The 27,237-nt window shown below is 45.6% G+C and overlaps 1 long non-coding RNA gene across 1 annotated transcript in view; it reads left to right on the top strand.

Annotated features, from left to right (window-relative positions):
- The window catches only part of LOC118217273, a 112,883-nt gene that overhangs the window by 38,676 nt on the left and 46,970 nt on the right, over nt 1-27,237 (top strand). The window lies entirely within an intron of this gene.

Here is a 27,237-nt window from a genome sequence, read left to right as displayed (position 1 = left end):
ATATGAAAACAGTTTTATTTTTAAACGAGTATGGCACTAGACCATAGTTATCGCTGTATTACTCACGTAGCACCGAGGGCATTTTTGATGCCTTTTCGATGTGCAATGCCACAGCCGTGCCACTTAATTGAATTTAATTTAATGTCATACTTCTTAGACTCGCCGAATGTGATAGGGGCGTGTGCACGAGCTGTTTGTGTGGTAGAATAATAATCACAGGTAGCAGCAAATGACACCTTTCACTGTCCGTCAGCCATTCTGGGTGAATAACCAACCCGTTTACTTTTAAATTGTTGACATCTTCCTTGTCCGGAAGCACAGATGGGTTGTCAGGCTGTTTGAAAAGTAATCATGTTCTCCATGAGCATGTTGATGGGAGGATATCTAATTCAGACAGTTGTTTACTTTAAGGCTCAGACGGTTTTCTCCCAGGAGTTGAGGAGGCTGTGGGTGTCTGTTTTGCTCTTCTCCTTATTTTAATCTATTCTCGCAGCCTCTGCTCCATTCAGTCAGTGTCAATATGTTCATTCCTCTCCATCTGTAAGGCCTCTTTCTGTCATTGCACACACAACCCATCTTTCTCTATCAATCTGTCCATCTCCAATTGGAAACAGTCACATGCAGCGCTCAAGCCAGGTTGATTTTTTTTCTTTTCTGCAGCTAAAAACCCCAATTTAAACCGGATCGAAAGGGCAGGTGTTAACGCGAGATTAGTTCAGAGGTTAATTGCCACTGTGTAATTTCAAGAGTCTTGTCAGGTTAGGGGTCAAGGGTCAGCTGGCCTGGCTGCTGCCCTCCTCTGACCTCTCCCTGGAATTCACCCTGCCCAAAATGGTGGGCTGCTGAGGTTACTGTGCCAGAAATGCACACACACAAACGCACACGCGCACACACACACACACACAAACACACACACACAGAGACACTCACAAAGACACACACATACTACATCCGTACATACACACATACCTGAACAGCAATCTCAACTTCGACAATACAAAGAGACAAGGACAATTACTGCTTATGTTATTTTGGGGAACGGAGTGGGCAATTTTCTTATGTAAATAATGCAAAATTACGCCACCATTTTTCCCCACAAAGTGTGTGTGTGTGTGTGTGAGAGAGAGAGAGAGAGAGAGAGGGAGAGAGAGACTCTGAATGTGTGTGAGTGCGTATTCTATGTTTGGATATCTTTTTCACCAGGCTGTCAGGTTGTAATCTAATTTCCACACTTAATTCAATTGAAACACCCAAGACCATGAAACTTATTTCACATTGCTCATGATACACTATGATGAGTTTGAGTGGAGCGCCCTCTAGTGGTAAACTATGATTTTTTTTAAAAATCCGGCATGAAGAGATTATGCAGTGAAAAAAAAATTAGTATGCCAATATGTGATGTTAATATATTAGCACAATATTAGTAATACTGACAAAATATATAATCAAGTTGTCCGGTAAGAGTGAGAACTGAATGCTTATCAAACAAATCTGACTGTTGAAAGTTCAGTCAGTTTTCCAGCAGGAGTAGGAGAGGTCACAGGGAGGACGAATGCTGAGTTTCTCTCTGCAGGCTTGGCAGAAGGACTTGAGTAACAGCCTTAAACGACCAGAAAGTTGAATGAATCCAAGAGGCTTGATTTGGGTCATTCCTTTCTTTGCACTAGTCTCTTCACCACTAGGTGGCTCACCTGAGTGACTGAGTCACTCTCAAAAGGAAAACAACACAAACAACTTACTTTGATTGGCACTGTTGTGGACAAAAATGCTGTCAGCAAGCGTAATATTAACAATGGAAACCTGATTGGTGATACCTGCCTGTGTAGCCCAACAAGCAAGTAAAGTTTCAGCCTCAACCTGCACAAAAAAAAGTAAAATGACAAAACGTACTAATTTTACATGGTAAGAATTAGAACAGGTCTGGAATCCTGGGCCTAAAAAGCCTCAGGAGCAGCTGCTTTCTATTTTTAACCTAAAAGGTAAGTTGTCAAACTGTGAAATCTACTGTTTTTACAGATTCAGTTAAGGGATGAGCAACCACATAAATTGGCACACCGTTTAGCTCTCCAGGGTAATAACCATGGACCCTGTCAGACCCTATGACTCTCCAGGTTGGGGACCCGAAGATTTGAGCACACATGATCACCTCAGATCTGTTTCCCGAGTAACAGTTTCTACATTCATCTCTGACTCACCAACTCCCTGTAAATGGGTGCCGCTTTAAAATCAATTGTCCCAGTATTGAAGTGCTAACGCTAGCGTGGGTTGCAGCGCTGGTCCACGGTATAAATAATCCATATCTAATTTGCGAGTTCAAACCTCACCTGGGAAGTAGCCTAACTCTTGAATGAGCTCGAGTTTCTCCGTTGAATATTCAGCCGTAGAAAATGAATCGCACTTAAAATGTGTGTTATATTAGCCGTCCTGGGCCAGGCTAAGCAAATAAATAATGTAACGTAATCTTCGAAGTGGCCACACAGAGCTGCAATTACAGAATGATTCATATACAGTATTTGCTTGTTATTGTTGCATCTAATCGACGCGCATATTGAACTTTTTCCACCTCGAGCTGTCTGCTAGACGGCCTCCTGGCTTTTAAGTGGGCTGTTTATTTTGTTCTGCCTGTTTATCGAATTGATCGTGAAGGCTAGCTACAGATTTGAGCTGAATGGCGGAGATGTGCTAGCAGATCTGGCATTAGAAGAGCGGGTATAAATGCGGTTGGCTTGGGATTGATCAGGATTGGAAAATAACAGGTCACGCTTCATTTTTTCCCCCTTATCTTTGCGTTATATTTCATTTCTGTTGCGTTAAGAGCCTTGCTTGTCCATTTTTAAGTTGTTTTGGCTTTCTACACACATTGAAGGTCCCCAAAACTGTATCAGAACTGCGATGGTGGTGACACAAAGGCAAAAGCCCTCTGAAACGAGGATCTGCGGGAACCCTGGTCCTGGAGAGGCCCGCGATCTGCTGGTTTTCGTCATTGCCCGGCACTTAATCAACTAAATCTGTTTATTACTCAGTCTGATTGAACTGGGTGCTGGTTTTAAGGTGAAACTAAAAACCAGCAAACCCCGAGGCTCTCCCGGGTCCAGGGTTCCAGACCCCCGCTCTACAGACCACCACCGGTTTAACTTTTGACAAAATAATACAGGAAGAAAAATGTGTGTCTGAACGGTGTTTGCATTTCAAAATAAACCTGCTCTCCAGGGTTCCCCTCTGAACGCTTGTTGCCTTTTCTTAAACCAAAACCACTTTCATGGTCCGATGAGATGAATATCTTAAAAGATAATTGCCAGATAAGTTGGGGAAAGTCCCACAGCGACCTTAAATGTGTGATGAAGCGGTTTGTTCCAGATGGCCTTAAATATGCTTTGGCATACCTCTTAAAGATCCCTTCGCTACGCTAGTTAGGCTACCATAGTCATCTTTATTCCCCACTGTGTTCTGTTTTTCTCTGCGAGTTTATCCGATTTGATCCCCGTGTCTCTTGTTAGTGAGTCATCCTCTGGTGTAGTTACTTTTCATTTCGCCATTGATGCCAAGTAGTGTATATACACACTGGGTCTGAAAAATCCTGACGCGATCATCTGACATGACTTCTTTGCTGGGCAGAATACCGGTTCGGTACGGCGATACGGGTTGAATCAATTCTGCTATGAGTTCTGGGTAATTGGGCAGCTGAGTTGGCTGCTCCCTGAACGAGGCCATAACGGCAATCGCCCGCCTGGGATTTGACCCAGAAACGGTCTGGATTTACTGTAAGCTCAATGCCCGGTCTTTTTGGCTGACGCTGTGCTCTGATCCCTGGCCCCGATAGCCACGGGGCGACAGGATGCATTACGGCATCGAAGCGTTTGTTCGATAAGACGCGCGAGAAAAAAAGACGACTCCCTCAGAAACGGCCTGCTTCAGATCGGCCCCGTTGTGGAGTTACACGCTGCCCCAGAAAGGGTAGACATCGCTGCGTCAGCCTGCATTTGTCCTAATGCTGATGTTAATTAGTATTGCCAAGAAATTGCCAATGTTAATTAGCACTGCCGAGGAATTGCTTGCTTTGGTCTCTAGTCCGAACGCCCATTTGAACGCCTCCACCGCGTGTTCTCTGACTATAGCGAGGAGGAGGAAGAAGGATTAGCAAGGAGTTAATGGGTAGTAGTGAGGAGTTGTGGTGAGAAGTTGGGGTGCTGTGGGGAGTAGGGCCGGATCAGTGGGGAGTATTGAGTATAGGAGCAGCGTTTGAAGCTATGAGCCTGCCCAGCTCACCAATGGACACGATATAAAACATGAGGCTTATGCTAAGCAAATACGCAATGTCATTCTACGGCTGTAGGATGATGAATGCACTTTGGGGGGCTGGACTGAGTGCTGGGGAGGGGGCTGGGGGGGGGGGGGGGGGGGGATAGCAGGGTGGGGGCGAGAGGGAGCAGAGTGAAAGGGGAGGCAGGGGATGGGGGGGGTGGAGAAGGAGCAGAGGGGAGATGTAAATCTTGCTGGCTCACACAGAACGGTCAGGCTACGCCTCATTAATCACTAATACATCTCTCTTTATGTTTCCTTTACCGCTCTCCTTCCCGAAGACGTGCATAAATCTCCCGCTCGTCTGGCGCTCTAACGTCGGATAACGGGCGGTGTTTACGCGGTTAGCGGCTCCGCCCGCCGCCGGCGCGCCGTCATCTACGCCGCGTGTTTCTCGCCGCTCCGTTCCGCTGGCGGTGGCGCCTGCCCCCTCCCCCTCCCCCCTCGTCTATGCCAGTCCTAATAGAAAGTTAATTGCGGGTGTAATGGGCGATTGTTTCGCCGCGGTCGCGGTGGGGAGGGAAGTGGATTTTGGCACGCGGCTCGCCGAGATTGATGGAGCGTCGCTTGGCGCTGCCAGCCGGGGCGTGTAATTCGGTTACGTCCCACCCCGTTCCTCAGGGAGGGGGGCAGGCGGCATCCCCCCCCCCCCCCCCCCCCCCCACGAGTCCTAACGGTTTTAAAATGCCGGGCCCGGGACACGGTAGATGGGCTCGGATCTGGGTTCTGAGGATCCGCAGAACTGGGTTTGACCGGCGTGGAATGCCGTTTGTGCTAACGCTAATATGAGTCTGTTACACTGCTCTGGAGCAATCGCCCAGCCCGAATTCTGGTAGGGTCTAAGGGGTACATTTTATGCGGGAGCGTCGACATTCCCCTCATTGGCTTGCGTGCCAGGAGCGAAGTTCGGGGCCTTCGCCCACCTTTTCTTATCCTCTCTGCGTGGAATTTTCCAGAAGAGGCTGGTCTGCTGCTGGTCTTTAATCTGAGCCATAGGGGGCGCTGTTGGGGTTACATGGCCGTACTGCAGGGGTGTCCAGTCTTATCCGAAAAGGGCCAGTGCGGGTGCAGGTGTTTGTTTCAGCCCAGCACTACAAGACCTGATTCAACTAATTAACTAATCATGGTCTTCATTCAAGACCTTGATAAGCAAAATTAGGTGTCATAGTGCACAGCAAGAACAAACCTGCACCCACACCGGCCCTTTTTGGATAAGATTGGGCACCCCTGCCTTAGTGTGTTTCCCGTCAGCGTTCTGCCCCACAGCTCGACACACCACCCAATTCCGGCTCCAGCTTCCTCTCAGGCCCCCCCCCAGAAGCCTTAGAAGGCTAATGACTGTTTTAGTGAGGACCTAACAGTCCGCACGCCTGTTCACCTTTCACTCCCTCTGCAATGTTTCATCTCAGACAAAATACTAAAATAAATAACAATCAGCCTTGCAAGGAGTCCTTTGAAAGGCCCACGAGGGGCCAGCTCATGGTTAATGTTAATCTCAGTGTCTTCACTGCCGAAACGGTACAGGAAACCTGGACTGAATTTAAACTGCTGTATCCCTGCGTTTTAACACTGTAGGAAATGGTCAGATATTGGGGTACAGTACAATGGAGGGGGGTATTTCAGTTTTGTAACACTAAAAAGAGGTAGATACTGGGGTACACGGAACAGATAATCTCCAGTTAAATTTTTAGGTGGTTTGCGTATAATCTTTTTTTTAAAGATCTCTGAATAGCAGTGCTTTTATGCCGCTCTGCCAGTGATTTCTGAATCAATAAATCTTTCATTTCAAACCCCACAGATTAAATTAGACGAAAGCAATAAATCTTCACACTTGCGCTGTCCAAATTGTACTCCATGGCTGTGTTTCTGTTTCAGATAGTTGGCAGCTGCCTTGTTTCCCAGGTAAACAGCTGTCTTCAGAGGCAGTTACCTTTGCAGGCATACGGGTAATCTCTCACTAATGGAACAGCCTATGAAGGCAGTGTCACCACACATGTCATGCATCACAATGGGAGCCAATGTTTACACTATCAAATGCTTATGGTAGGCAGCTAAAGAAGAAAAATATATATGTATGCATAGCAAGCTATTTAGCTATTCATTCAAGCTGTTCATTCAAACAGAAATTATAGCTGTATGGCTAAAACTCCACAGTATGTATTTTTCTGCCTCCGCTCGCTGGCTGTGATAAATGGGTAGCTCTGTGGGAGTTCTCTGATCCTGGAGGGCCACAAGGTCTGCTGGTTTTTGTCCTCAACCCAAGGACCCATGGAACCAGGTGAGGCAAGTTAACCCTGTAATAAATTGCTTCAATTTAAAAATTATAATTGATGAATGAATCGCTAAGCAACAACAACAACAACCAGCAGACCTTGCAGCCCTCCGGGCCCAGGGTCGTGAAGCTCCGGCTAGTAGCATTATTGTGATTAACTAGCCCGCCTATAAAAAGCTATGCGAGTCGTGAAACGTTCAAGCTATTATTCAAATGCTTATTACGATAAAATGTTTTATTGATTTTGTTTTGAGACGTAACTGTATCGGAAGGTTGACTCACTGCGCTTGTGAACGACTTCCCGTTGTACATGACGAATCACGGCAGTAATACGTTTTCAAGGGTCTTTGCAGAGATTTATGGGATATCTGACAAAGCACACTTCTGTTGCCGCTTTTGAAATTTGGCCAAACCACAGCACCTTAGCAGACAGCGTTCCGTGGTGCCCGTGAATCGGATCAGCACTCGGAAGCGTGAGTTCCTCTCAGTCAGCGTTTTAGGGAACTGGAGCGCGGCCTAAAATGCTTTCCCCGAGGCAGACGAACGAGCAGGGGGTCAAAAGTTGATTAGCAGGAGGCTATGTTTTCCAGAAGACGAGATCACAGCACACAGGTACAGTGTGTTTGAAGTTGTCGGTTTTCTCTGTTCCTGCTAACTGCAGTCCTTTTATGGAAATCAGAATCTGATCTGACATAAGTTACTTAATCAAACCCAATCTTTTCACTCATTCAGTGGCCTCCTGCCGCTTGCATTGCACCTGTAAAAATTCTGTTTAATTCACAGTGAAGCGAACTAACATTAACACTGTATTTAGACGACATAGAGCCCACAGAATGTACAGTAAATACTGTATGTTTTCCCTTCAAGCTGAAGGTATCTTCTCTACAAAGGGAATTCCTTGAAACCGGGAAACCCGGCAGTATATTTGACTTATTTTCAGTGAGGAGTTTACTGTCAAAACGGGTCTGATTCACACTGGCCACAGAAGTGCTACAATCCCTAAAATGGCATTGCGCTAAATCACCCAGCCAGGCCTTACAGCTTAGACCTAACATGAAGCCGGGGTGGACATATGTCCTCTCAGTGACAGTGCCTATTACGGGCAACCAGTCAGCTCTAGTTTTGTGGCAAACGAGACCAAAGTTGAAAAGGCCAAATCACTGAGCATCTGTCACTGGCCTTGGCCGTATAAAAACTGTCTGAAGTGAGATTGGCCGTTAGACATCCGTCCCACGGTCTTATGGGCAGTTTTATCAGTCTCACAGGGGAAAGCAGGTGTATCATGCTACTCAGCCAATGCAAACCTCTTAGTATCAATAGCGTTTGTATAGTCTTCCATCGTTTGTCTCTCATACCACACCAGCATACATGTTCTGTCTGAAAATATTTCAGTTCATTTCCAACATACTGTGTATGCTAGATATAACATCATATGTAACATTATGCAGTAGATTTTCATTTTGTTTAATTAGCTGTTTACTATACATATTAATTGCTGTTGTCATAAATGAAATCAATTTAGATGAATCTCTTCTCATTTGCATGCTAAGCAATTTATTAGTAATTTATTGCCAGCGAATCCACATCATGGGGACTCATTATTATTCAGTCAGTCTGGTTATTATTTTAGAGACACTTATCTCTTCTTCCTCTTCCACTAAACTGTCTTTATTTGCGGCTGTCTCCCTGGCGCACTGCTGGCTCGCGGCGCGTCTGATCTGCGCTAACGAGCTCTGACCAAAGCGCAGCCTGCCGCTCCGCCCCGACCCTGTGATGTCCGCGCTGTGGGCGGATCAAAGCTAGCTACCGCGCGCGCGATTGGCTGAGGAGTGCCAGGGAGACGGGCATATGGTCGCGGCTCTCTGTGTCAGATGTTGGCGTATGCGATTCCCCCGGTCTGGGAGTGACGTTAGCCTAGCCTGGCGCTACTGCTCGTGTTGTTCAGGTCGGACGCACTTAGGTTCTCCTGCATTGGAAGGTGCTCTGGAAAAGGGAGAGTGATAAATGAATGTAATGTATCAGCCTCCAGGTTCCCACTGGGAGGAGCTACAGGATCAGAGGCTTATGAAGGGGGAGGGGAGGGGAAGGCAGGCTCTCTGATGTCAGTCTGCTGGTGGCTCTGTGGCCGTGTGACCCTAACCCCCTGCCGGGGCCCCAGGGTTGCAGGGTGTGGTTGCCTTGCAACATGAGAGGTGCTACGCAGACCCCATCCAGGGGCAGTCTCCCTGATTGGCTGATACTGGAAGCAGTCTAACCCCCTAAACAGGGGGTTAACACACACACACCTAACACGCACACATGCACACACACACACACACACACACACACACATCCACCCACCCCCCCACCATGAACACACACCCAGCACGCACGCATATTACAGGCATTTAGCAGACGCTCTTATCCAGAGCGACTTACATTGTATCCAATTATACAGCTGGATATATACTGGAGCAATGCAGGTTAAGTACCTTGCTCAAGTGTACAACGGCAGTATCCTACCAGGGAATCGAACCTTTAGGTTACATGACCAACTCCTTAGCCATTTTACTACACTGCACACACACACGCACACATGCACGCACAAACACACCATATACAGACACACACACACACAATTGCAACAGACACAGCAATCAAGTTATTACAGTGGATTTGTGTGCACTCTCTCTGACATTGATACATGCACATTAAATGCATACACCAGCTCTCAGGGGCAACAATTAGACTTACTGCAGACATCCATGTGGACCCTTTCAGACAGATAGGATACATAGATACTGCAAATGCATGCACACACACAGACACAAACACACTAGAACAGAACACTCCTTCTTACTAAAAGCAGCCATTTTTCTCTTAATTTGTTCTGTTCAGGAGTCAAGGAGAACTCTTTTTACATATAGAAGTTAAAGTCACTTGGTTACAGGTGTAATGAGGCTCAGTATTTGAAAGCAAACACACGGACCCATGCAAGCTAACGCAAGCGCACGCATGCCTATATTGATGTGGAAGACCGAAGTCCAGGGATTAAGACTAGCAGGTACATCCTAGTCTCTCCTAAACTCCAACCAAAGCACCATGAATGTACATGAAGTGAGCTGAGCCAAAGACAACCAACCAGGTAGAAGGGAAATGGAACTTCGGAACTCTCAATGCTTTTGCGTTATGATTGACACTTCACGGTGTGGTGTATGTTGTGCTTCCATTGTTATAGTGCTGCAGCAGCGATGTCCATAGCCTGCATTGCTCATCTCCCCACTGGGTATGGGTGGGCTCGGAGTGGTCTGCATTCGCAGCGCACATCTCGGGCCAGCGCTAATTCAAGGAGACCCTTCAGGGATCAGACGCAGACCATCATCGCTAATGGGCTCCATAATTAAAAAAGCTTTTAGAGGAGCGTCAGCCATTAGCCCTGGAGATCATGCAAACGACACAGGGCATTAGAGCCAGGCTTGGATAGCTACTGACGGAGGGGGAGAGAGGTTTGCATCGGACTGTTTGATGCGGATGAGACCATGGCCAAACCGCCGCGAAGGGGTCGCCGTGACCCCCTTACTCCTGTGCGAGGGTCGGAGCAGAGAAGAGCTCCGGGTAGGAGACGCTGTTTTTTGGATGAGAACGAGGTCCTGACGCTCACCGGCTTCATTAAATATTCCTAGTAGAGTGTACCATGGTATCCTGGCAGTGAGTCATCCCACGGCTAGTGGTGTTTGGTGAACAGTGTGTGTGATGAGCACTCTGGTGCAAAATGGATGTTGTAAATCAGCCAAATGGGCTACATTAGTGGTGACTCAAGAGTTTCACCCCTTTACTGTGAAGTACTTCCTTCTCCTCCTACTACGTCTCCTATTATTATTATATGCTATATGATATGCTTTTGTAATACCTAAACAGAGAAACTGTGAGTGGCTTACCTTAGAGTTATTGTAGAATGTGCCTTCTACATATATGTAATTGCTTTATAATACGAAGGTAAACAGAAGTTCGATGTGTGAAGAAATGTTGGTGAAGAGGCTACTCATGCGACGTATACCTGAAATCTGACACAGCCACAAGAGGGGGCAGCATTGCTCTGCGTAATGAGAGCAGACTGTGCGAAGCACGCAGCATTGAGTCATCACGTTACGGTCTCGTCCAGCCCGAGCGGCTCTGTGCTGTTATGGGCTACAGGAATAAACACATTCAGAACTAGAACTTCAACTGAGTGAAGAATGTCTTTTTAATGTAATTGAAACCATGGGCGAATGCACAGACTTGCAAGAACCGCGAAACATCAATGTGGCTAAATATAATGCGGTGAACTTCGATAAGACCGATGGAAAAGCATGTGTGTGTGCATGTGTGCATGCGTGCGTGTGAACATTATTAAAGTGTCAAAGCTGAAGCACTGTTCTGGCCCTTATTTAATAAAATCTTTTGCTAATTGGGTTAATTATTCTTTGAATACAAAGTGCCGTGAAAGTACTTCCCCCCCCTTCCTGATTTCCTCTATTGCATGTTTGTCACACTGAATGTTTTCAGATGTTCAGACAAAATATAATATTAGACGAAGGGAAACCGAGCAAGAAACTATTGTTTTATTTTGTGAAACAAAAAATTTGGAAAATATAATCCCCACCTGGTGGATATAAGTTATAGCCCCTCTTAGTAGCATAGATGTGCATGTGTGTGTGCACAAGTGGGTATGTGTGTATGAATGCATTTTAAGTATGTCATGCATATATTTATGTGGCAGTGTGGAAACATTTTATGTATCTCTATGTGAATTATACATGTGGACAGCTGGTGTGTTTATGAGCAGTTCATCGCCTCATTTTTCACTGTGTGTGTGTGTGTGTGTGTGTTTGTGTGTGTGTGTGTGTATGCGTCTGTTCGGGATTATATATTATGTTCTCAGTGGCTCTGGGACTGAGCATCTATGTGTGTGTGTTTGTACATGTGTGTTTGTGCTTATGTATTATTAGATTATGATGTCAGTGGCTGTGAAATTGAGGCTGTGCATGTGTTTTTGGCTCATTATGTGTGGCGGCGAGAGTGCGTCTGTGTGTGATGTTGGCTTTGGCTGTGTGGTAGCGATTAGCATCCCCCTCTCAAACTTTGCGAAAACACCCAGAATCTATCCGGGGACTCGTCGAGTCGCCGGGGTAGAGCACGTTCTCGGTTCTCGTGTGTTCTCAGATTGAGTGACACGTTTCAGGCGCTCCGTTCTCTCAGCAGTCCTCAGGGGGAAGCAAAGCCCCTCTGCCATAGCCCCGAACGAGCATGAGAGAACGAAGAATGTTCCGTTAGTCCCCCCTGAGTCGCACGGCTATGCTTATCTTTCGACCGGCTCTGTGTTACTTGGAGTCTCTCTCACTGTATCGATTTCATGTTCCTGTAATAGAGAGAGAGCCCGTCACGTCTGCTTTTAAACTTTTCACCTGCTCAGTGTTTTGCTTGGAGCCGGGGCGAGACTGCTCTGTTTCCGCTCTGTGAGTGAATGTCGTGGCTGTCTGTGGATCCTGTACGGTGTGAGGTTGGCTGTCGGTCCCATTTTGTGGAGAGAAGAGGTGTCCCCCCCCCCCCTCCTTGTCTCTGGAAGCCCGTGATATTGAGGGCTTCCATCCAACAGCTGATTGGCACGCAGAACAGCAGGTGATTCAGTATCCCGTCCAATCGGTGACTCCGGTGAAATAATGAACACCCGGGCAAGGGAGCAGAACCCTGTGGGTCTGTGGAGCGTCCCACTGATTTCGACCACCATGCCTGCAGGGAAGTATCCGGAATGAACCTAGGAGCGTGCAGAAGGATGGACGTGCTTTTGTCTGTATTTCTGATGGGCTGACTTGGAACTCTTTGTTTGCTCCAGTTTTCCTTCTATTTGTCATTTGCTCTTTTATTCCTTCACCCTCTCTCTCATTCTCTTGGTCATGTCCTCTTTCGTTCTGTCTGTTGCTCTCTCTTTTGCTTCCTCTCTTGTCTCTCCATTCATTCCAAATTCCCTAATCAGAACTCAAAGTTCCTTGATGCTACTATGAAGGATTTCATTACATTACAGGCATTTACCAGATGCTCTTATCCAGAGTGACTTACAATTTTACATAGCATTTTACATTGCATCCATTTATACAGCTGGACATATACTGAAGCAGGTTAAGTACCTTGCTCATGGGTACAACGGCAGTGTTCTAGCGGGGAATCAAACCTTTAGCACCTTTAGGTTACAGGACCATACCTTACACGTTATACTTCAGTGGGTTGCTTCAAGATAATTTAGTAATGTTAACGCACGTGGTATGGTTATCCCACGTATGGGTATAGCTTCCATATATCTAAATTTAATGAGCATGCCTAGTCAGCAGTAGGGAATGCACGTACCCTGCTGAGTGGGAGAGGGTCGGCGTGTGATTGAGAAGCAGACCCTAGATCGGCTCTTCCGTGTCAGTTCACGCGTGAGAAGTTTAAAACCCGGGTCTCTTTTTTCTGCCCTGCTGATTAAACGTCACACTCCGCTCAGGGGTCACCAAGTTCCTGACCCGGCTTGTTTTCATGTTTTGGAGAGACTGGGACCTGGGACAGATTGAATTATTTGGGTTTGTGAGGACTTGTTTATTTGGCAACGGTGCCCGAGTGTATTTACACGGTCTGAGGCGAAGGCAGCCCAGTGAGTAAGAGCAAACGGACAGCCAGGAACGAACGAGGCCCGCTCCCCGTGCGCCACCTGGGACGCACTGCAATCAAATTTTGGATATCCTGCACCTTGGTCATGTCCTCAGCATGCAGATTAAATGGGAACATTTCAGCACTCAGTCCGGTTTGGATGCAGTCCATCCACATTGTACTTTATTCTTCTTCAGCAAGTTCCTTAAGGGCGTTCCTTTTTCCTGTGCTGATGCAATATGTTTTTATTAATTTCATGATTAATTAACATATTTTTGAGTGTTAAGAAAAACTAGCTTAATTTTTGAGTTTAAGGTAAAACACATTTGATTTGATTAATAAGGGGCTCTTAATATCTTGTGATTTTTTTTCCTTAAAATGACTTGACAGGAGGTTAACAGGGAGACGTTATGAATAAACTGTTATCACTAGATTTGAGTTACCACACAATTTAAAAATGTGAAAAACACATACTGAAGGTAAGAATTTTAGGGTTATATAATAATAAAATGCTTACAGTTTTCTGTAAGTACTATCAATGCTTTTTATAAAGAGCAGCTTAATCTTAAATACTGATAATATCCACTTGATATAACTGTCTGAACACAACACACCCACAGATAGAGTACATATGGTTGTTTGAATTCCTATGCCTGGAATAAACAGCTTCACTTTCCTCTCTTGTCAAACCTTAACAAACCTCCATGAAATTCAGTGGTGGGGGGAAGGTGAAAATTGCTCTGCTTCATTGGCTGCTGTCAGTTATTCCCATTGTTTCCCAAAGGACATTGGACAGTGCTGGCCTCAACTGCAGGCGCACACACCTGAGGCTTGACTGGCAGTCAGCCCCAGCATGTGTCATTGCCTTCATTAGGCCAGATACAGCATAAAAGACCTCTTGAGTCTCATTCTAATTCCAAACACGAGAGCATCGTCAATCTCTGTTTACCTTACTTTCATGATGTGAAATATAAATGATCACATTCACAACGATATTTTAATGCATAATAGATAGGAAAATGGCTTCTTTTTTCTGTTTTCATGAAGAGCCGCAGGTTCTGTTTTAGGCGGAAAGTGAAAGCAGCACACAGCAAAGCGGTTGTCCTCGTCAATTTAACCATCAACTATTTTTGTCAACATTTTTCCGTCGTGAAACAGGTGCTCACAGCGTGGGGAGCGAGGGTCTTCTCCAAGATTAACGGCCGCCATTAAAATGAAATCACTCGGTTTCATTTCCCTCATCCAGGGCCAGGCTATGACACGACATGGCCGTGCTATCTTCCAGTTGTTTGATTGCACAAAGCTAACGCGGTGAGTTGGGATAGGAGCTAACGCGCGCTAACGTCATCCAGCCCTGGGTGTTATTCCCAACTGCATACATTCCTGTCTCAGCCGCGCAGCTGACTTGTACCATCCGGGGGAACATCCATCACCCCTCCGGAGTCCTGCGCATTTCCCGCAGCGGAGGAATCTCAGGCCCGCACCCCGGCCACAGGGAGGCCTCGTGGAGCGCTGGCGGCCCCTGATGCTGGGGATCGGGACGGTGATGAATTTGGCCGTTTACTGACAAGGTGGCGCCGTTCATCTGCCTATGCAGGAATTCTGGAAAGAATTAGCTCAGTCGAGCTTCTCGTTTTGAGCCACGGTGCCCCTCGGGGGGAATGACCCGCTGTCGGGGGAGTCTCCCCGCCTGGGCTTTAGGACCCAGGACCCTGTATAGCTCGCAACTTCAGTTTTAGAGGTACTCCTCAAAAACGTGATTGTGGCGTGTGTGTGTGTGTGCGTGTGCGTGCGCTTGCGCGTGCGCGTGTGCGTGCGTGTACGTGTGTGTGCGCGCGCGCGCGCGCGTGTGTGTGTGTGTGTGTGTACGTGTGTGTGTTTATACGGTGACCTCGATAATGTTGAATGAAGTCGTGATGAAGTCATATTATTGTCTTGATTTGGCTCTGTACTCCACAATTTTAGATTTGTCAATGAAAGTCAAGGAAGAATTGTTTTGACATGTCAAACAATTCACATGTGGCTGAAGTGCAGATTCACAGCTTTTAATGAAGGGTATTTTTTTAATCCATTTTTGTTTCACCAAGTGCCCCCCCCCCCCCCCCACCCCCATTTCAGGGTTCTATAAAGTTTGGGACTAATGGTTTCATGTGTGTTCCCGACTAGTCATGTATGCTTAGTTGCTTTCTTAGTGCAGGTATAAAATAGTTTTTTTGTATCTGGAAGTCTTGATTCCAGGCTTTTCATTGCCTTTGGAGTTGTGCCAATGTAAGTCAAGGAAGCCATACTGCGGTTGAGAAATAAGAAAAATCACTCAGAGACAGAGGCCAAACCTTAGGCTTACAAATATCAACCTTTTGTAACATCATTAAAAAGAAAGAAAGCACTGGTGAGCACAGTAACGCAAAGGGCCTGGTAGGCAAAGGAAGACTTTTACAGTTGATGACCAAAGAAATCTTACCATACGCCAATATGAAGAAAAAACCCCAAACACCTGTCCGACAGACCAGAAACACTCTCCAGGAAGCAGGCATAAACATCAAATCAGGAAATTTTATTTGTATTGTGATTTTTACCGGAAACCGTCACAAAGATGCTTTACAGAGTAGTAGAAAAATAGCAAACACCAGTCCTGAAACCCCAAATAGCAAGCATATGAGGTTAAACAAAAATTTAAAAAACTCCCCGGTGGGGGGAATAAACCTCGAACAATGGTAAGAAAAAACTCTGCGATGGGAATAAATCTCAGGAAGAACTCGGCTATAGAGGGGAAGCCCATCCTCCACTGGCCTGCCTGATGTGAAGTAGCGATAGAATGGATGTTAAAGAAATGTAAAAGGATGTGTCAGTGATTTCTGTCTGCAGAAGACTTCACAAACAATTACAGAAGCTACACTGCACGATGTTAATTAGTTTTGCTAAGAAGTACCTAAAAGTGCCTGCAGAGTTCTGGACAACTGGTGGGGGGCTATGTATAAAACATTCTGTAATTTCTACATGGTGTGTCCTTAAATAAAAGCTGAGAATGTGCACTTTAACCGCATGTGAGTTGTTTGATTACAAATCTAAAATTGTGGAGTACAGAGCCAGTGGAAATATTTTAAACTGGGAGTGACACAAAGGTCAAGAGGAATACATTTCTACTGTAGCTTTATGTCCAGCAGTTCTGTTTATATCCACTATCATTGATATCCATCATATACCATGGCATTCGTCATAGTTTCTGTGTATGCATTGCTGTACAGTGGACCAGTGTACCCCTGTTCTGGTGTACCGAAACAATTTTCTGTGGAGCGATATGTAGGCCAGTCTACGAGTAGTTCTACCGGCAATGTTTCTCAGTCCTTTAGATCTTACCTTGACTTCAACATTTCCCCTTAACTTCCGTGTCTTAATGATGTTTCTGTGAAAATTCCAAGCTGCAAGCGTTTATATAGCTCCTAATAGCCCTCCCCTGCTTTGTAAGTCAATAATCAATTATCTTTCTCAGTCAACTTAGAGGTTATAAGGGTCAGAGCATTTATTAAGGTCTGGAATTGTCTTAGTCTGGCTTGATTGACTCGTTAGGTCTTAAATTAAGTCGAAATCAAGTGCACATGTCACATTTACAGTTTTAGTAAAACTTGAATCCAGTAAAGAAATAGTAATTATGCATTCAAATTTGCAGAAATTTGTTTAACCCTTGTGTTCAGTTTGGGGTCATATTGACCTGCTTTAACATTTTGGGGTAAAAGAGGAATGACAGTTTTGAGAAATGTGAATTTGGTTCATGTCTTGTGTTTTTGTTGTTCGTCATCTGAATTTGCTTTGTCTTTTTGCCTATATATTTTCTTTGAATATAATGAGACGAAAAAAATGAGTCGTATCAAAAGAAAAAAAAATCTAATTTAACATCATTAAACAGATGAACATGATTTATACTCACCATGTCTTTGTTATATTACATTTTTATATGAATTACATCTTTATCATAAAACATTCATGACACTTTCATTGTTGAATGTAATCTAGTAGAGGTTAATGGAAACCATGAACCTTGTATATTGTTTATATTGTTTGAAACTGAGATAAAGATGATGAGCATAAATTTCATTTCTGTATTGCTTTACAATCCCAATGTCCTCTGAATATTTGACCCTGGCTAACAGTTTCACAGGTGCTAATAAATAAACAGAGCGCAAGTTAAGTTTGTGCCCTGCAGCGGTTGTGTTAACTTCTCTTGAAGATTAAAAAAGCATTTTGACCAGGGGTACCCTAAATATTTGCATATAAATGTATGTATTAAAATAATATATGTATGCATGTAGGGATGTACATTTCTGTGTGTGTGCATGTGTGTTTGTCCAGATCAGTTGGTCGTGGTCCAGATCATATACATTGCCGTGACATACAAAGAGATGGAATGGGCTAACCTGCACCAGATGTATTTACAGCTTTGATAAGCCTCGTCTTTGTGAACTCCTGAATCTCGCTGAAAGCCGAGACACAAAGTCAGTAAATTTAGTCCATGCTTCCATGTGAACACACGATGAAAAACTGTCTGTTTCTTAAAAATACTCTGGCTGTTTTCCTCTTTTGATCACAGAGGTAGGCGTATTTTATGTGACCACACAATTTTATTCGGCTTTGATATGACATGAGCAGATTTTCATTTAACGTGGTGCGTTTTTTTTCTAAAATTCAAAACATTTTGTGAAGGCCTCTGAAAGAACTTCCCTTGAGGGCTGAGACTGTAAATACCAGTAACTTAACCAAATCAGTAACGATGGCCTGGCATTCTGTTACCATGGAGAAATCAACTACAAGCTTCCATTGGCCAGCTCAGCCTTCCCTGTCACCAGTTCCAGCCTGTATATTTTCTCTGCACTTTAATGGAGGAAGCGGAACACTGCGTTCAGCGTGTCGATGCCAACAGAGGAACCTTAAAAACAAACAGGCCTCCGAGCTCTGAGGAGAGTGCGTTCAAACATGGCCGCCTTGATGTGAGTGAGCCTCAAGATTAAAAACGTGAGGGAAAATCTGTTTACAGAGACCGTTTCTGCCCCCCCCGTAAACTGAGAGCTAATTTGTCTTGCTAATATACTAATCGCGCTCTGGTACCTGCCTGTATTGTGTCAAGTAATTCCTTCCAGATTCCTGTCAGAACACAATCATTTTTTACATAAGTTAAAAAGTAGAGTAAGGCTTTCTAGGGGGGGAAAAATGATGAAAGTGAGTAATCGGAAAAGACGGTGGTCAACATGTGTGCAGTTCAAATGCAAACGCCCTGGGAGAGCGTAGAATATTTCTACTATCTCTACAGTCGTAAATTTTCCTTTGAGGTGATGCAGTAATATTAAACGTGGCACAAGATGAATCTTTAATTTTACTCCGTTGGGGAAAAAAAAATGTCAGGCTTTTAATGATGCTCTGTTTCAGTTTAAACCACGGAACACCTTCTGTGACATTCCGCTGATGATAAAGGCAGGGCTATTCCATGCATATTTTTCCACTTTATCAAATATTTAAGCGTACGCACAGGGAGAGTTTGTGAGTCACCGTGATATTTTGGTCTTTACTCTCCCGGTGGGTTCCTGGGCCAGTGTTTGGCAGAGTGGGTGGGTCGGGGTTGCCAGAGGGCACAAAGGACAGTAACAGTCCGAGCGTCATCTGCAGTGTTGAAGCACCTCGACAGGCGGCCAGTTACTCTGGGTCACTCTAGTTCATTCTAGCTCAGTGTTAATGCACAGATAAAGCGTGCTGGCTAATGCTTGCTCAGTGTTAATGTACAGGTGGAGTGTGCTGGATCATTCTGGCTCAGTGTTAATGTACAGGTGGAGTGTGCTGGATCATTCTGGCTCAGTGTTAATGCTGGCTAACTCTGGTTCAGTGTTAATGCACAGAGGGAGCATTCTGGCTAACACTGGCTCAGTGTTAATGCACAGAGGGAGCAGGCTGGCTAACTGTCTTAATGTTAATGCAAAGGTGGAGCATGCTGGGTAACACTGACTCAGTGTTGATGCACAGGTGGAGCATGCTGGGTAACACTGACTCAGTGTTGATGCACAGGTGGAGCATGCTGGATCACTCTGGTTCAGTGTTCATGCACAGAGGGAGCATGCTGGCTAACTCTGGTTCAGTGTTAATACACATGTGGAGCTTGCTGCTAACACTGGCTCAGTGTTAATGCACAGATGGAGCATGCTGGCACTCGAAGAGTACATGGTACTTTATCTTCCCCAAATCTGGAGTCGAACCTCTGGGCCTTGAGTTTGAGTTTGTTATGGTACGGCAATGATTCTCATATGGCCGTTTTGCAATCTGCGGAAGATTATAAAATCGTCCTTTTGAAGTACGCACAGCAACATAAATACGGAGCTATGGTAGGCAGTGAGAGCTCTGCATTAGAAATTCCCTACAGTGGTGGCTGGTAGTTGGTCCCAAGTTTAAGTGCCAGTATGTGTGTGTCAGTAGGTGTGTGTGAGTCTTCAGTTGGAACCCCACAATCTCATTGGCATGCTGGAGGGCTGGGTTTTTGTCTTGGGTGGGTAGGCATCTCAAACGTCTGTCTCTCGCTACTGAAACTGGAACATATAATTTTTTTGTAGACCATATGTGAAGGGAATGCAAGATTTTGACATGAAATATTGGTCTGTTAGTGGGGCATTTGGAACATCCTTCAGCTACCCAGATGTCCATAAAATTGTTTTTTACAGTTCTGTTGGCGGCAGGTTAGAGAATATATAACGACATGTGCCGTTGTCTTTTATCACCTCCAAATAAACAGAACAAATTCTTCAACGTCAAGATATAGAATCGCTTAGATTTATCTCATAATACAAATCTTTTTTTTTTTTTCTTTTTGAATTGGTCCAAATGGGGAAATAAAAAAACACTTTTGTTTTTCCCTGGTGCATATGGAACCACATCGCATTATACCGTTTTGCAAAGCTCTGCCGCAGAAACTTAAGGCTTATTGGCTTTGACTGAGTGGTGAAGTGACCCGTCAAGCAATACGAGAACTGTGAGAGAACTGGGTTTTTGCTGAGGTCCCTGTTTGCTAGAGTTGGAGAGGGGCCATCTTTTTTTAGGAGGGACTTTCAGTCCGCTTCAGCTTCAAACGTAAAAACAGCAGCTGATTGGCTTCCAGTCCTTACAGCGGGATTCCGGGGCGGGGGCGTGGCTTCTGGTTCGGGCGCTTTGAGACCCTCTCTCTCTCGCGGGTTCGCGGGCCCCGCTTCTCGGAGCCGTTCGGGGCCGCGTCGGCGACATCCCAGGATGCCTCTGGTGCGTTCTTCAGTTAAACGGCCGCTTCCTCTCGGCGTCTGAGGCTGAGCTGAATGGTGGGTCTGAATGGGCCCGTGCTCCAGTTTCACAGGGCAAAATTAAATGGTAAAAGATGTCTTGCTCTCCTCCGGCTCTCTGGCTCCTTCACACTGTAAGTGAGAGTGATTTACTGCCAGCACACACACACACAAACACACACACGCATGCAGACACACTCTCATACACACGCAGACACATACGCACACACACACACACAAATACACACATGCATGCAGTCAGACTCACACACTCTCACTCACACGCACACACACGCAGACACATATGCACATACACACACACACGCACACGCGCACCCACAAACTCACGCGAACGCATTCCGGAGCCTCTCTCCCATTTTTAACGCCACTTGATCTTCACGGGTCTTTATTTCTCTCGTTCTCCATCCCTCCGAAACATCCTGCCTCTATGCTGCAGTGATAAAGGCACAGCTGGGCTGAATCTGTGCTGCGTTTCTTTCCTTTCTCCCCCTGTCCCCGCCGCAGCCGGGGTTTTATGGAGTCGAGGGGAAGTGCAGGTTTATGCAGCAGGTTGTGAGGCCGTGATGGGAGTGGGCCCCTGGATGCAGGCAGTAATTTATGAGAGACAGCACTTGCATTCAAGCTGTAATCTGTGCGAGAGCCCCACGATGCAGGCAGTTATGTGTGTGAGAGGGACCCTGGATGCAGGTGGTAATATGTAAGAGGGGCCCCTGGATGCAGGTGGTAATATGTAAGAGGGGCCCCTGAATGCAGGTGGTAATATATGTGGGAGGGCCCCTGGATGCAGGTGCATGAGTGGGCCCCTTGATGCAGGTAGTAATATGTGGGAGAGCCCCTGAATGCAGGCAGTAATGTGCATGAGATGCCAGGGATACAGACAGCAATGTGTGTGGGAGGGCCCCTGCATGTAGGTAGTAATATGTGGGAGAGCCCCCTGATGCAGGTAATAATATATATAGGAGAGCCCCGAATGCTGGTAGTAATATATGTTGGAGGGCCTCGGGATGCAGGCAGTAATGTGTGTGATAGCCCCTGGATACAGGCAGTAATGTGAGTGGGAGGGCCCCTGCATGTAGGTAGTAATATATGTGGGAGAGCCTCTGAATGCAGGCAGTAATGTGTGTGATAGCCCCTGGATACAGGCAGTAATGTGTGTGGGAGGGCCCCTGCATGTAGGTAGTAATATATGTGGGAGAGCCCCCAGATGCAGGTAATAATATATGTGGGGAGAGCCCCCAGATGCAGGTAATAATGTGGGAGAGCCCCCAGATGCAGGTAATAATGTGGGAGAGCCCCCAGATGCAGGTAGTAATTTGTGTGAGAATCCTGGGTATCAGGCAGTAATGTGTGTGAGAGGGCCCCCAGATGCAGGTAGTAATTTGTGTCAGAGCCCTGGGAATCAGGCAGTAATGTGTGTGAGAGGGCCCCTTGATGATGGCAGTAATATGTGTTTGAGACCAGTAGTACTGTTGCTTTTCTTTTCTACCTAATAGTTATTTGATCAATTAAAGCCCTTGATTGGCCAGAAATTGAACTCACCTGAGGTCCCAGTTTTAAATCAGTCCTGATTACAGGGAAAGAATGAAAACCAGCAGTACTACAGGCCTTTAGGGTCAGATTTGAGTATCCCTGGTTTGGGCCCATTTACAATACTGATATCACACAAACACCCCGGGGTCTGTATGTACTGTACAGCACAGGCTCGTTAGGTAAGTGATTCTGCTCAAAGGCACAGGGGAAATGTCCTGCAAAGATCCTGACCCTTAACACCGCCCACCCTAACACGCTGATCATCTCCGCAGGCTAAACCCACACACGTTTTACACAGAGAGTCTAAAAGCCGTTTCCCCATGCAGCTCACGCAGTTTCCCACAATCCTTTGCGTCAGTTGCCGACACCTAGTACACTCACGATCGGCAGCCCGGAGAGGACATGCACAGGGGACTCCGCCACTTCTGGGCACGTACAGGAATTGGGTGTGGAGCACGTTACCGAGACCCCCAGCCCTTAGAGTGTGCGGCCTTCTCCAACGAGCCATCCCCCCAACACCGCTGGATCTCTTCCATTTGGTCGTACTTGCCCCCCACCCCCCACCAGCCCCCCCTCCAAAGCCTTGGCGGATCACCCATGATTCAGCGCTCACACAGACGCCAGCACACCAGCCACCATTTTATATGTCTGCGCTATGACTGTATATATTGACCTGTAATGTGACAGTGGAGCCCCCAAAGCACCACCAGGCTTGCTCTCCGAGCTCATAAAGCCAGGCCGTGCAGACTGCATCGTTACTGGCCAGCGCCTGAGAGAAAAACCATTTTCCCCCGCAAAGAAACGGCACACCTTTTTCTCGCTGATGTCAGGAATTTTGACTGCGGGTGCAGGGGGTGTTGTAGAGGGGGAGAGTGTGGGGGGGGGGGGGGGGGCGGTGTTTTAGAGGGGGAGAGTACGGGGGGTGTTTCCAGAATGTGCCGGCAACGTGCTGGCAAAACAGTGTTCCGGCGAGGAAACGGTGGGGCAGTAATGGCCGGCCTACTGCTGGGAGGTATCCGTCATAAACTTAAAACGGATTTGGATAAGTGAGTGTGAGCGTGTGTGTGTGTGTGTGAGAGAGAGAGAGAGCGAGAGAGAGGGTGCTCACTATATTATTCATATACTTATGAATGCATACTGCACGACTGATTTCAGATGACATTTCCCCCTCAGATCCACTGCCGCGAGCCCAAGTGCGGTTTCTCCATTTGCATTTCATAACGGTTAACGATTTCATTTATGATGAGAAAATAAAATCTGAACTTCATCATCCAAACACTGCTCCGTCTCTCCCTTCCTCTCTGTGAGTTTCCGTGATGATGCCCATCATTGTCTCCTAGCACGGCTTGGGTCTAACAGTGGAACTTTTAGCCAATGCTCTGTCGTTATAGCGTAGCCTATGAGCTCTGTCGTTATGGCAAGTAAAGTCCAATAAACTAATTATTAATTACAATGCTACAGGTTTGGAAAATTCCCATCAAATATGGACAAATATTTCAAGTTCTGGTTAATAAAATGATTATTTCATGGATAAGAAATATGATATTGTGTAAGGAAGATTTTGCTATTCTGTGGATCTGTAGGCATCGTGTTGGTAAATAAAATAGTGTACTTACACTGTTGATATTCTATAGATAAATAAGGAAAAGTGTAGGTATTCTGTCTGTTAATAAGGTTAACTAGGTACTCTGTCGAAAAGACAGGAGGTAGGCATTTTGTTGGTAAGCTGTGTGTAGTATGATAGTAATCAGTAGATATTCTGTATATGATTAAAGTAAATTGTAGGTATTTTGGTAAACAAAAGGTATGATTTAAATAAACCACAGTTATAATTTAGGTAAGATGTAGGTATTATACAGGTAAAGTGTATGCATTGTATTCTGGATTAACAGCTCCAGATGTCCCTGCAGCTCCTGCTGTGGCAGTGTGGGGTGTGTTGTGCTATTTGATGCCCCTCGGGTGTAGTGAGGAGGAACTGAGAATGGCAGTGTGTTGACTTTCCTGTAGGAGGAGCTTTTTCCCGAAACTGAAGTGGCCCCTCTGTGAGGTCCCCAGCATGGAGTGACGGGGGGGTCAGCGATGGAACACATTACCCCTCGGTCATTAATGCCAGCCCTCCGGCCAAATGAAGATCCATGCGGTCAGGCAGGGTAATCGGATTTGAACACAGAACCAGACCTGGTCACTAAATATATCCTCTTCAGGCAGGGGGAGAGGCGTATGGCCTGGCAGTACAGTCAGGCTATTCATTCAGCTGAATATGCCCCATAGGCGATGCGCTGGCAACATGCCATAATGACATAATGCAAATCACTGAAAAGCCATAAATTCTGTGGCTTAGATGACCTGTGTCACTTAACATGTACATTTAGGTCTATGCCACTGTTGTCATAGATATGTGCTGCTGTAGTTCTCAGGTCTGTGCTGCTGTAGTTCTCAGGTCTGTGCTGCTGTAGTTCTCAGGTCTGTGCTGGTGTGTCCTCTGGTCTGTACTGCTGTAGTTCTGTGGTCTGTGTTGCTGTGATCTCAGGTCTGTGCTGCTGTAGTCTCAGGTCTGTAGTTCTGTGGTCTCAGGCCTGTGCTGCTGAAGCCTCAGGTCTGTAGTGCTGTGTCCTCAGGTCTGTACTGCTGTGTTCTTAGGTCTGTGCTTGCTGGAGTTCTCAGGTCCGTGCTCCTGTGTTCTCAGGTCTGTAGTGCTGTGGTTCTCAGGCCTGTGCTGCGGTAGTCTCAGGTCTGCTGGTTTGTGTTTGGTCAGTGATTCCAGTCACCGTTCAGGCAGAATCTGGTCCCTGACACCAGCGTTCAGCACCTCCCCTACAGCTCCTTCCTCAGGCCCGCGTGTGGGGGCGGGGCCTCAGTCTTCTAAACTGGGACAAGGAAAATGGCCATCACTGAGATGAGATTTTCTATTTATTTGATTTATATAGATTTTTAAATGATTTTTTTAAGGTAAATTAAAAAATGTCCATTAAATCAAATCAAATTTAAATAGGGAAGCACGTGGGCTTGTTCACTTGATAGAGCAGTCTGTTTTTGGGGCCAGATGCAGGGCTGGTAAGTCATCACTGTCAATGTTTGTTTTTTCTAGATGTTTCTGGTCAGAGCAATCTGTTCTTCTATTTCAAAAGGTTTCACTGTTCAAGTTTAGTTCATTTCAACTAAACTAGACAAACTCAAGCTTAGCAACCCTACTTAACTGATAGATTTATTTAGGCGCATATTATCCACAAAGGACTTTTTCCTATATGTAATTAAATTAAATTTGGTAAGACTTTACTTAAGGTGACATAAGATTCCACTTATAACATCCTTTTGTAACATACTGGTGACATGTTTTGCCAATGTATGCATGCTTTATAACATTTGTATATTATTTCTCATCTGTAATATCAATTTGTCCATGTTTTGTCTCTAATCCAAAGTACATTGTGAGTAGAATAACTAATACCCTTAGGCTTGATTGTGACATGGCTTTGAGGGTCGGTCTGTACCGTGTCTAATGTTTGTTTATTGCCTGGAGTGTTTTGATGCAAGATGGAACGTGAGCCAAACCAATATTTATTTTTTGAACCGTGCGAGGAAACCAAGGAATTTGTTATTGAAGCTGAAACAAAATGGCTATCGAATGTCCAAGAATAATTTGGGCTGGATGAGATGTTTTATCCTCGCTTGGAAGGAAGCTGGTTTGTGTGGCAATGCTGTGTATTTACATTGTGCTATCTTTTGGGAGTTTACACAAAACCCAAAGCTGTAACGAGTAGGCCCAGTTCACCCTGGGACACAAGTAGCTTTCTGTAAGGCTGATGGCTTATCTGTTGGTGGTGTGGTTTCCCAACCTTGGAATCTGAAGGAACTTCCCATGTTAGTCTCCCGTGCCCATGCACGCTACTTTTCTTCACATTGATGACAGCAGGAGACGAGAAATCTTCATGGCTCATACTGTATGTGGGCTGTCAATCTGTCAGCGCTGATCCTTAAGGACACTGTGGGCTGTCCGTTGTATTGTATTGAGTCTATGAGGTTGGAAATAGGGGACTCTGATGCTCCTTCGCTGAAGTGGAATAGAAAACAGCTGCAGCACACAGTAGAGGAACACTCCAGCCACACATGAAGCAGTGAGAAAGACCAAAGTTCTTTTACTGTTTAAAACCAACGGACGCGTTTTAGAAATTGCTTTGGTCAGGGTCAGAAATGGCTGCAGGGAGACCATGAGATCAGTATTACACTGGTGTCAATGCACAAGTTGCTGGCTTTCTCGTCTCGTGAGAGCAAAACCGTTGGAACAGGGTAACCGTTATGCGAACGATGCCACAACGCTCTCCCTTTTGACGAGCGTGTTTGATCCAGACGTGTTTATAATTGTGCCCAAATATTTCCATATGTGTATATCTTATGGCTGGAAGCTGAGCGGAGCTGTAACATTTCCCCAAAGTCATTTCTGATGTTTTCCTGAGCGTTAATCTGTGTTTACGCAGTATCGTAATTGGAACAAATACAAAAATTTACCAGGCCGTTCGTCGGTGCCTTTCATGTTGGGTGGTAACATTACTGTAAAATAAATAACTTTCAAAGGAAAAGATACACTGTGACCTTGTTTGTTTTAGCTATCCCTTTTCTAATGAGCTAATTGTGATGCTGTGTGCAATTCAACCTGGAAGAGGTAACCTGTAAAGCAAATAAATATAGTTAGGCTGAAGTATAATAACTGAGATGCTTTTGTCTACCCATAATTCCCGTGAAAACTGTACTGAACTGGTGGAGTCCCAAGACAACACAGAGAAACAAAATCCTGGCTCTGGAATAGTGCTTTTCTGTTATTATAAACTAAACCTCCGGCCCATATCAGTGTGGTTCCTGCAGTTGCAAGACCAGCCAAACATTGGTGTACAGTGTATGCACAGTTTCCCAGCACTAGGCAAACACGACTGCTGCTTGGAATCGAGTCTTTCGCTCCGTTCCTGTATTCGTGCACATATCCCATGTAAAGGCCTTACACTGTCCGGGTTCAAGCCAGTGTATCTTGGACTTCATAATAACAAATATAATTTAGCAGTAAATTTGCCATAGCTAAGCGTAACAAAAGCTAATTAATTGTTTCGGAATCTGCGGGTAGGATGAACTGCATTGCTAGGCCAAAATAAATCGGCATTAGTCAAAGTGACTAATGTATGCCAGAGAGAAAAGTTGCGT

This window comes from Anguilla anguilla, chromosome 17 (assembly GCF_013347855.1).
Source record: "Anguilla anguilla isolate fAngAng1 chromosome 17, fAngAng1.pri, whole genome shotgun sequence".
Lineage (NCBI taxonomy): Eukaryota > Metazoa > Chordata > Actinopteri > Anguilliformes > Anguillidae > Anguilla > Anguilla anguilla.
The sequence above is the reverse complement of the archived record's forward strand: the minus strand, read 5'-3'. Positions and strand labels throughout refer to the sequence as shown.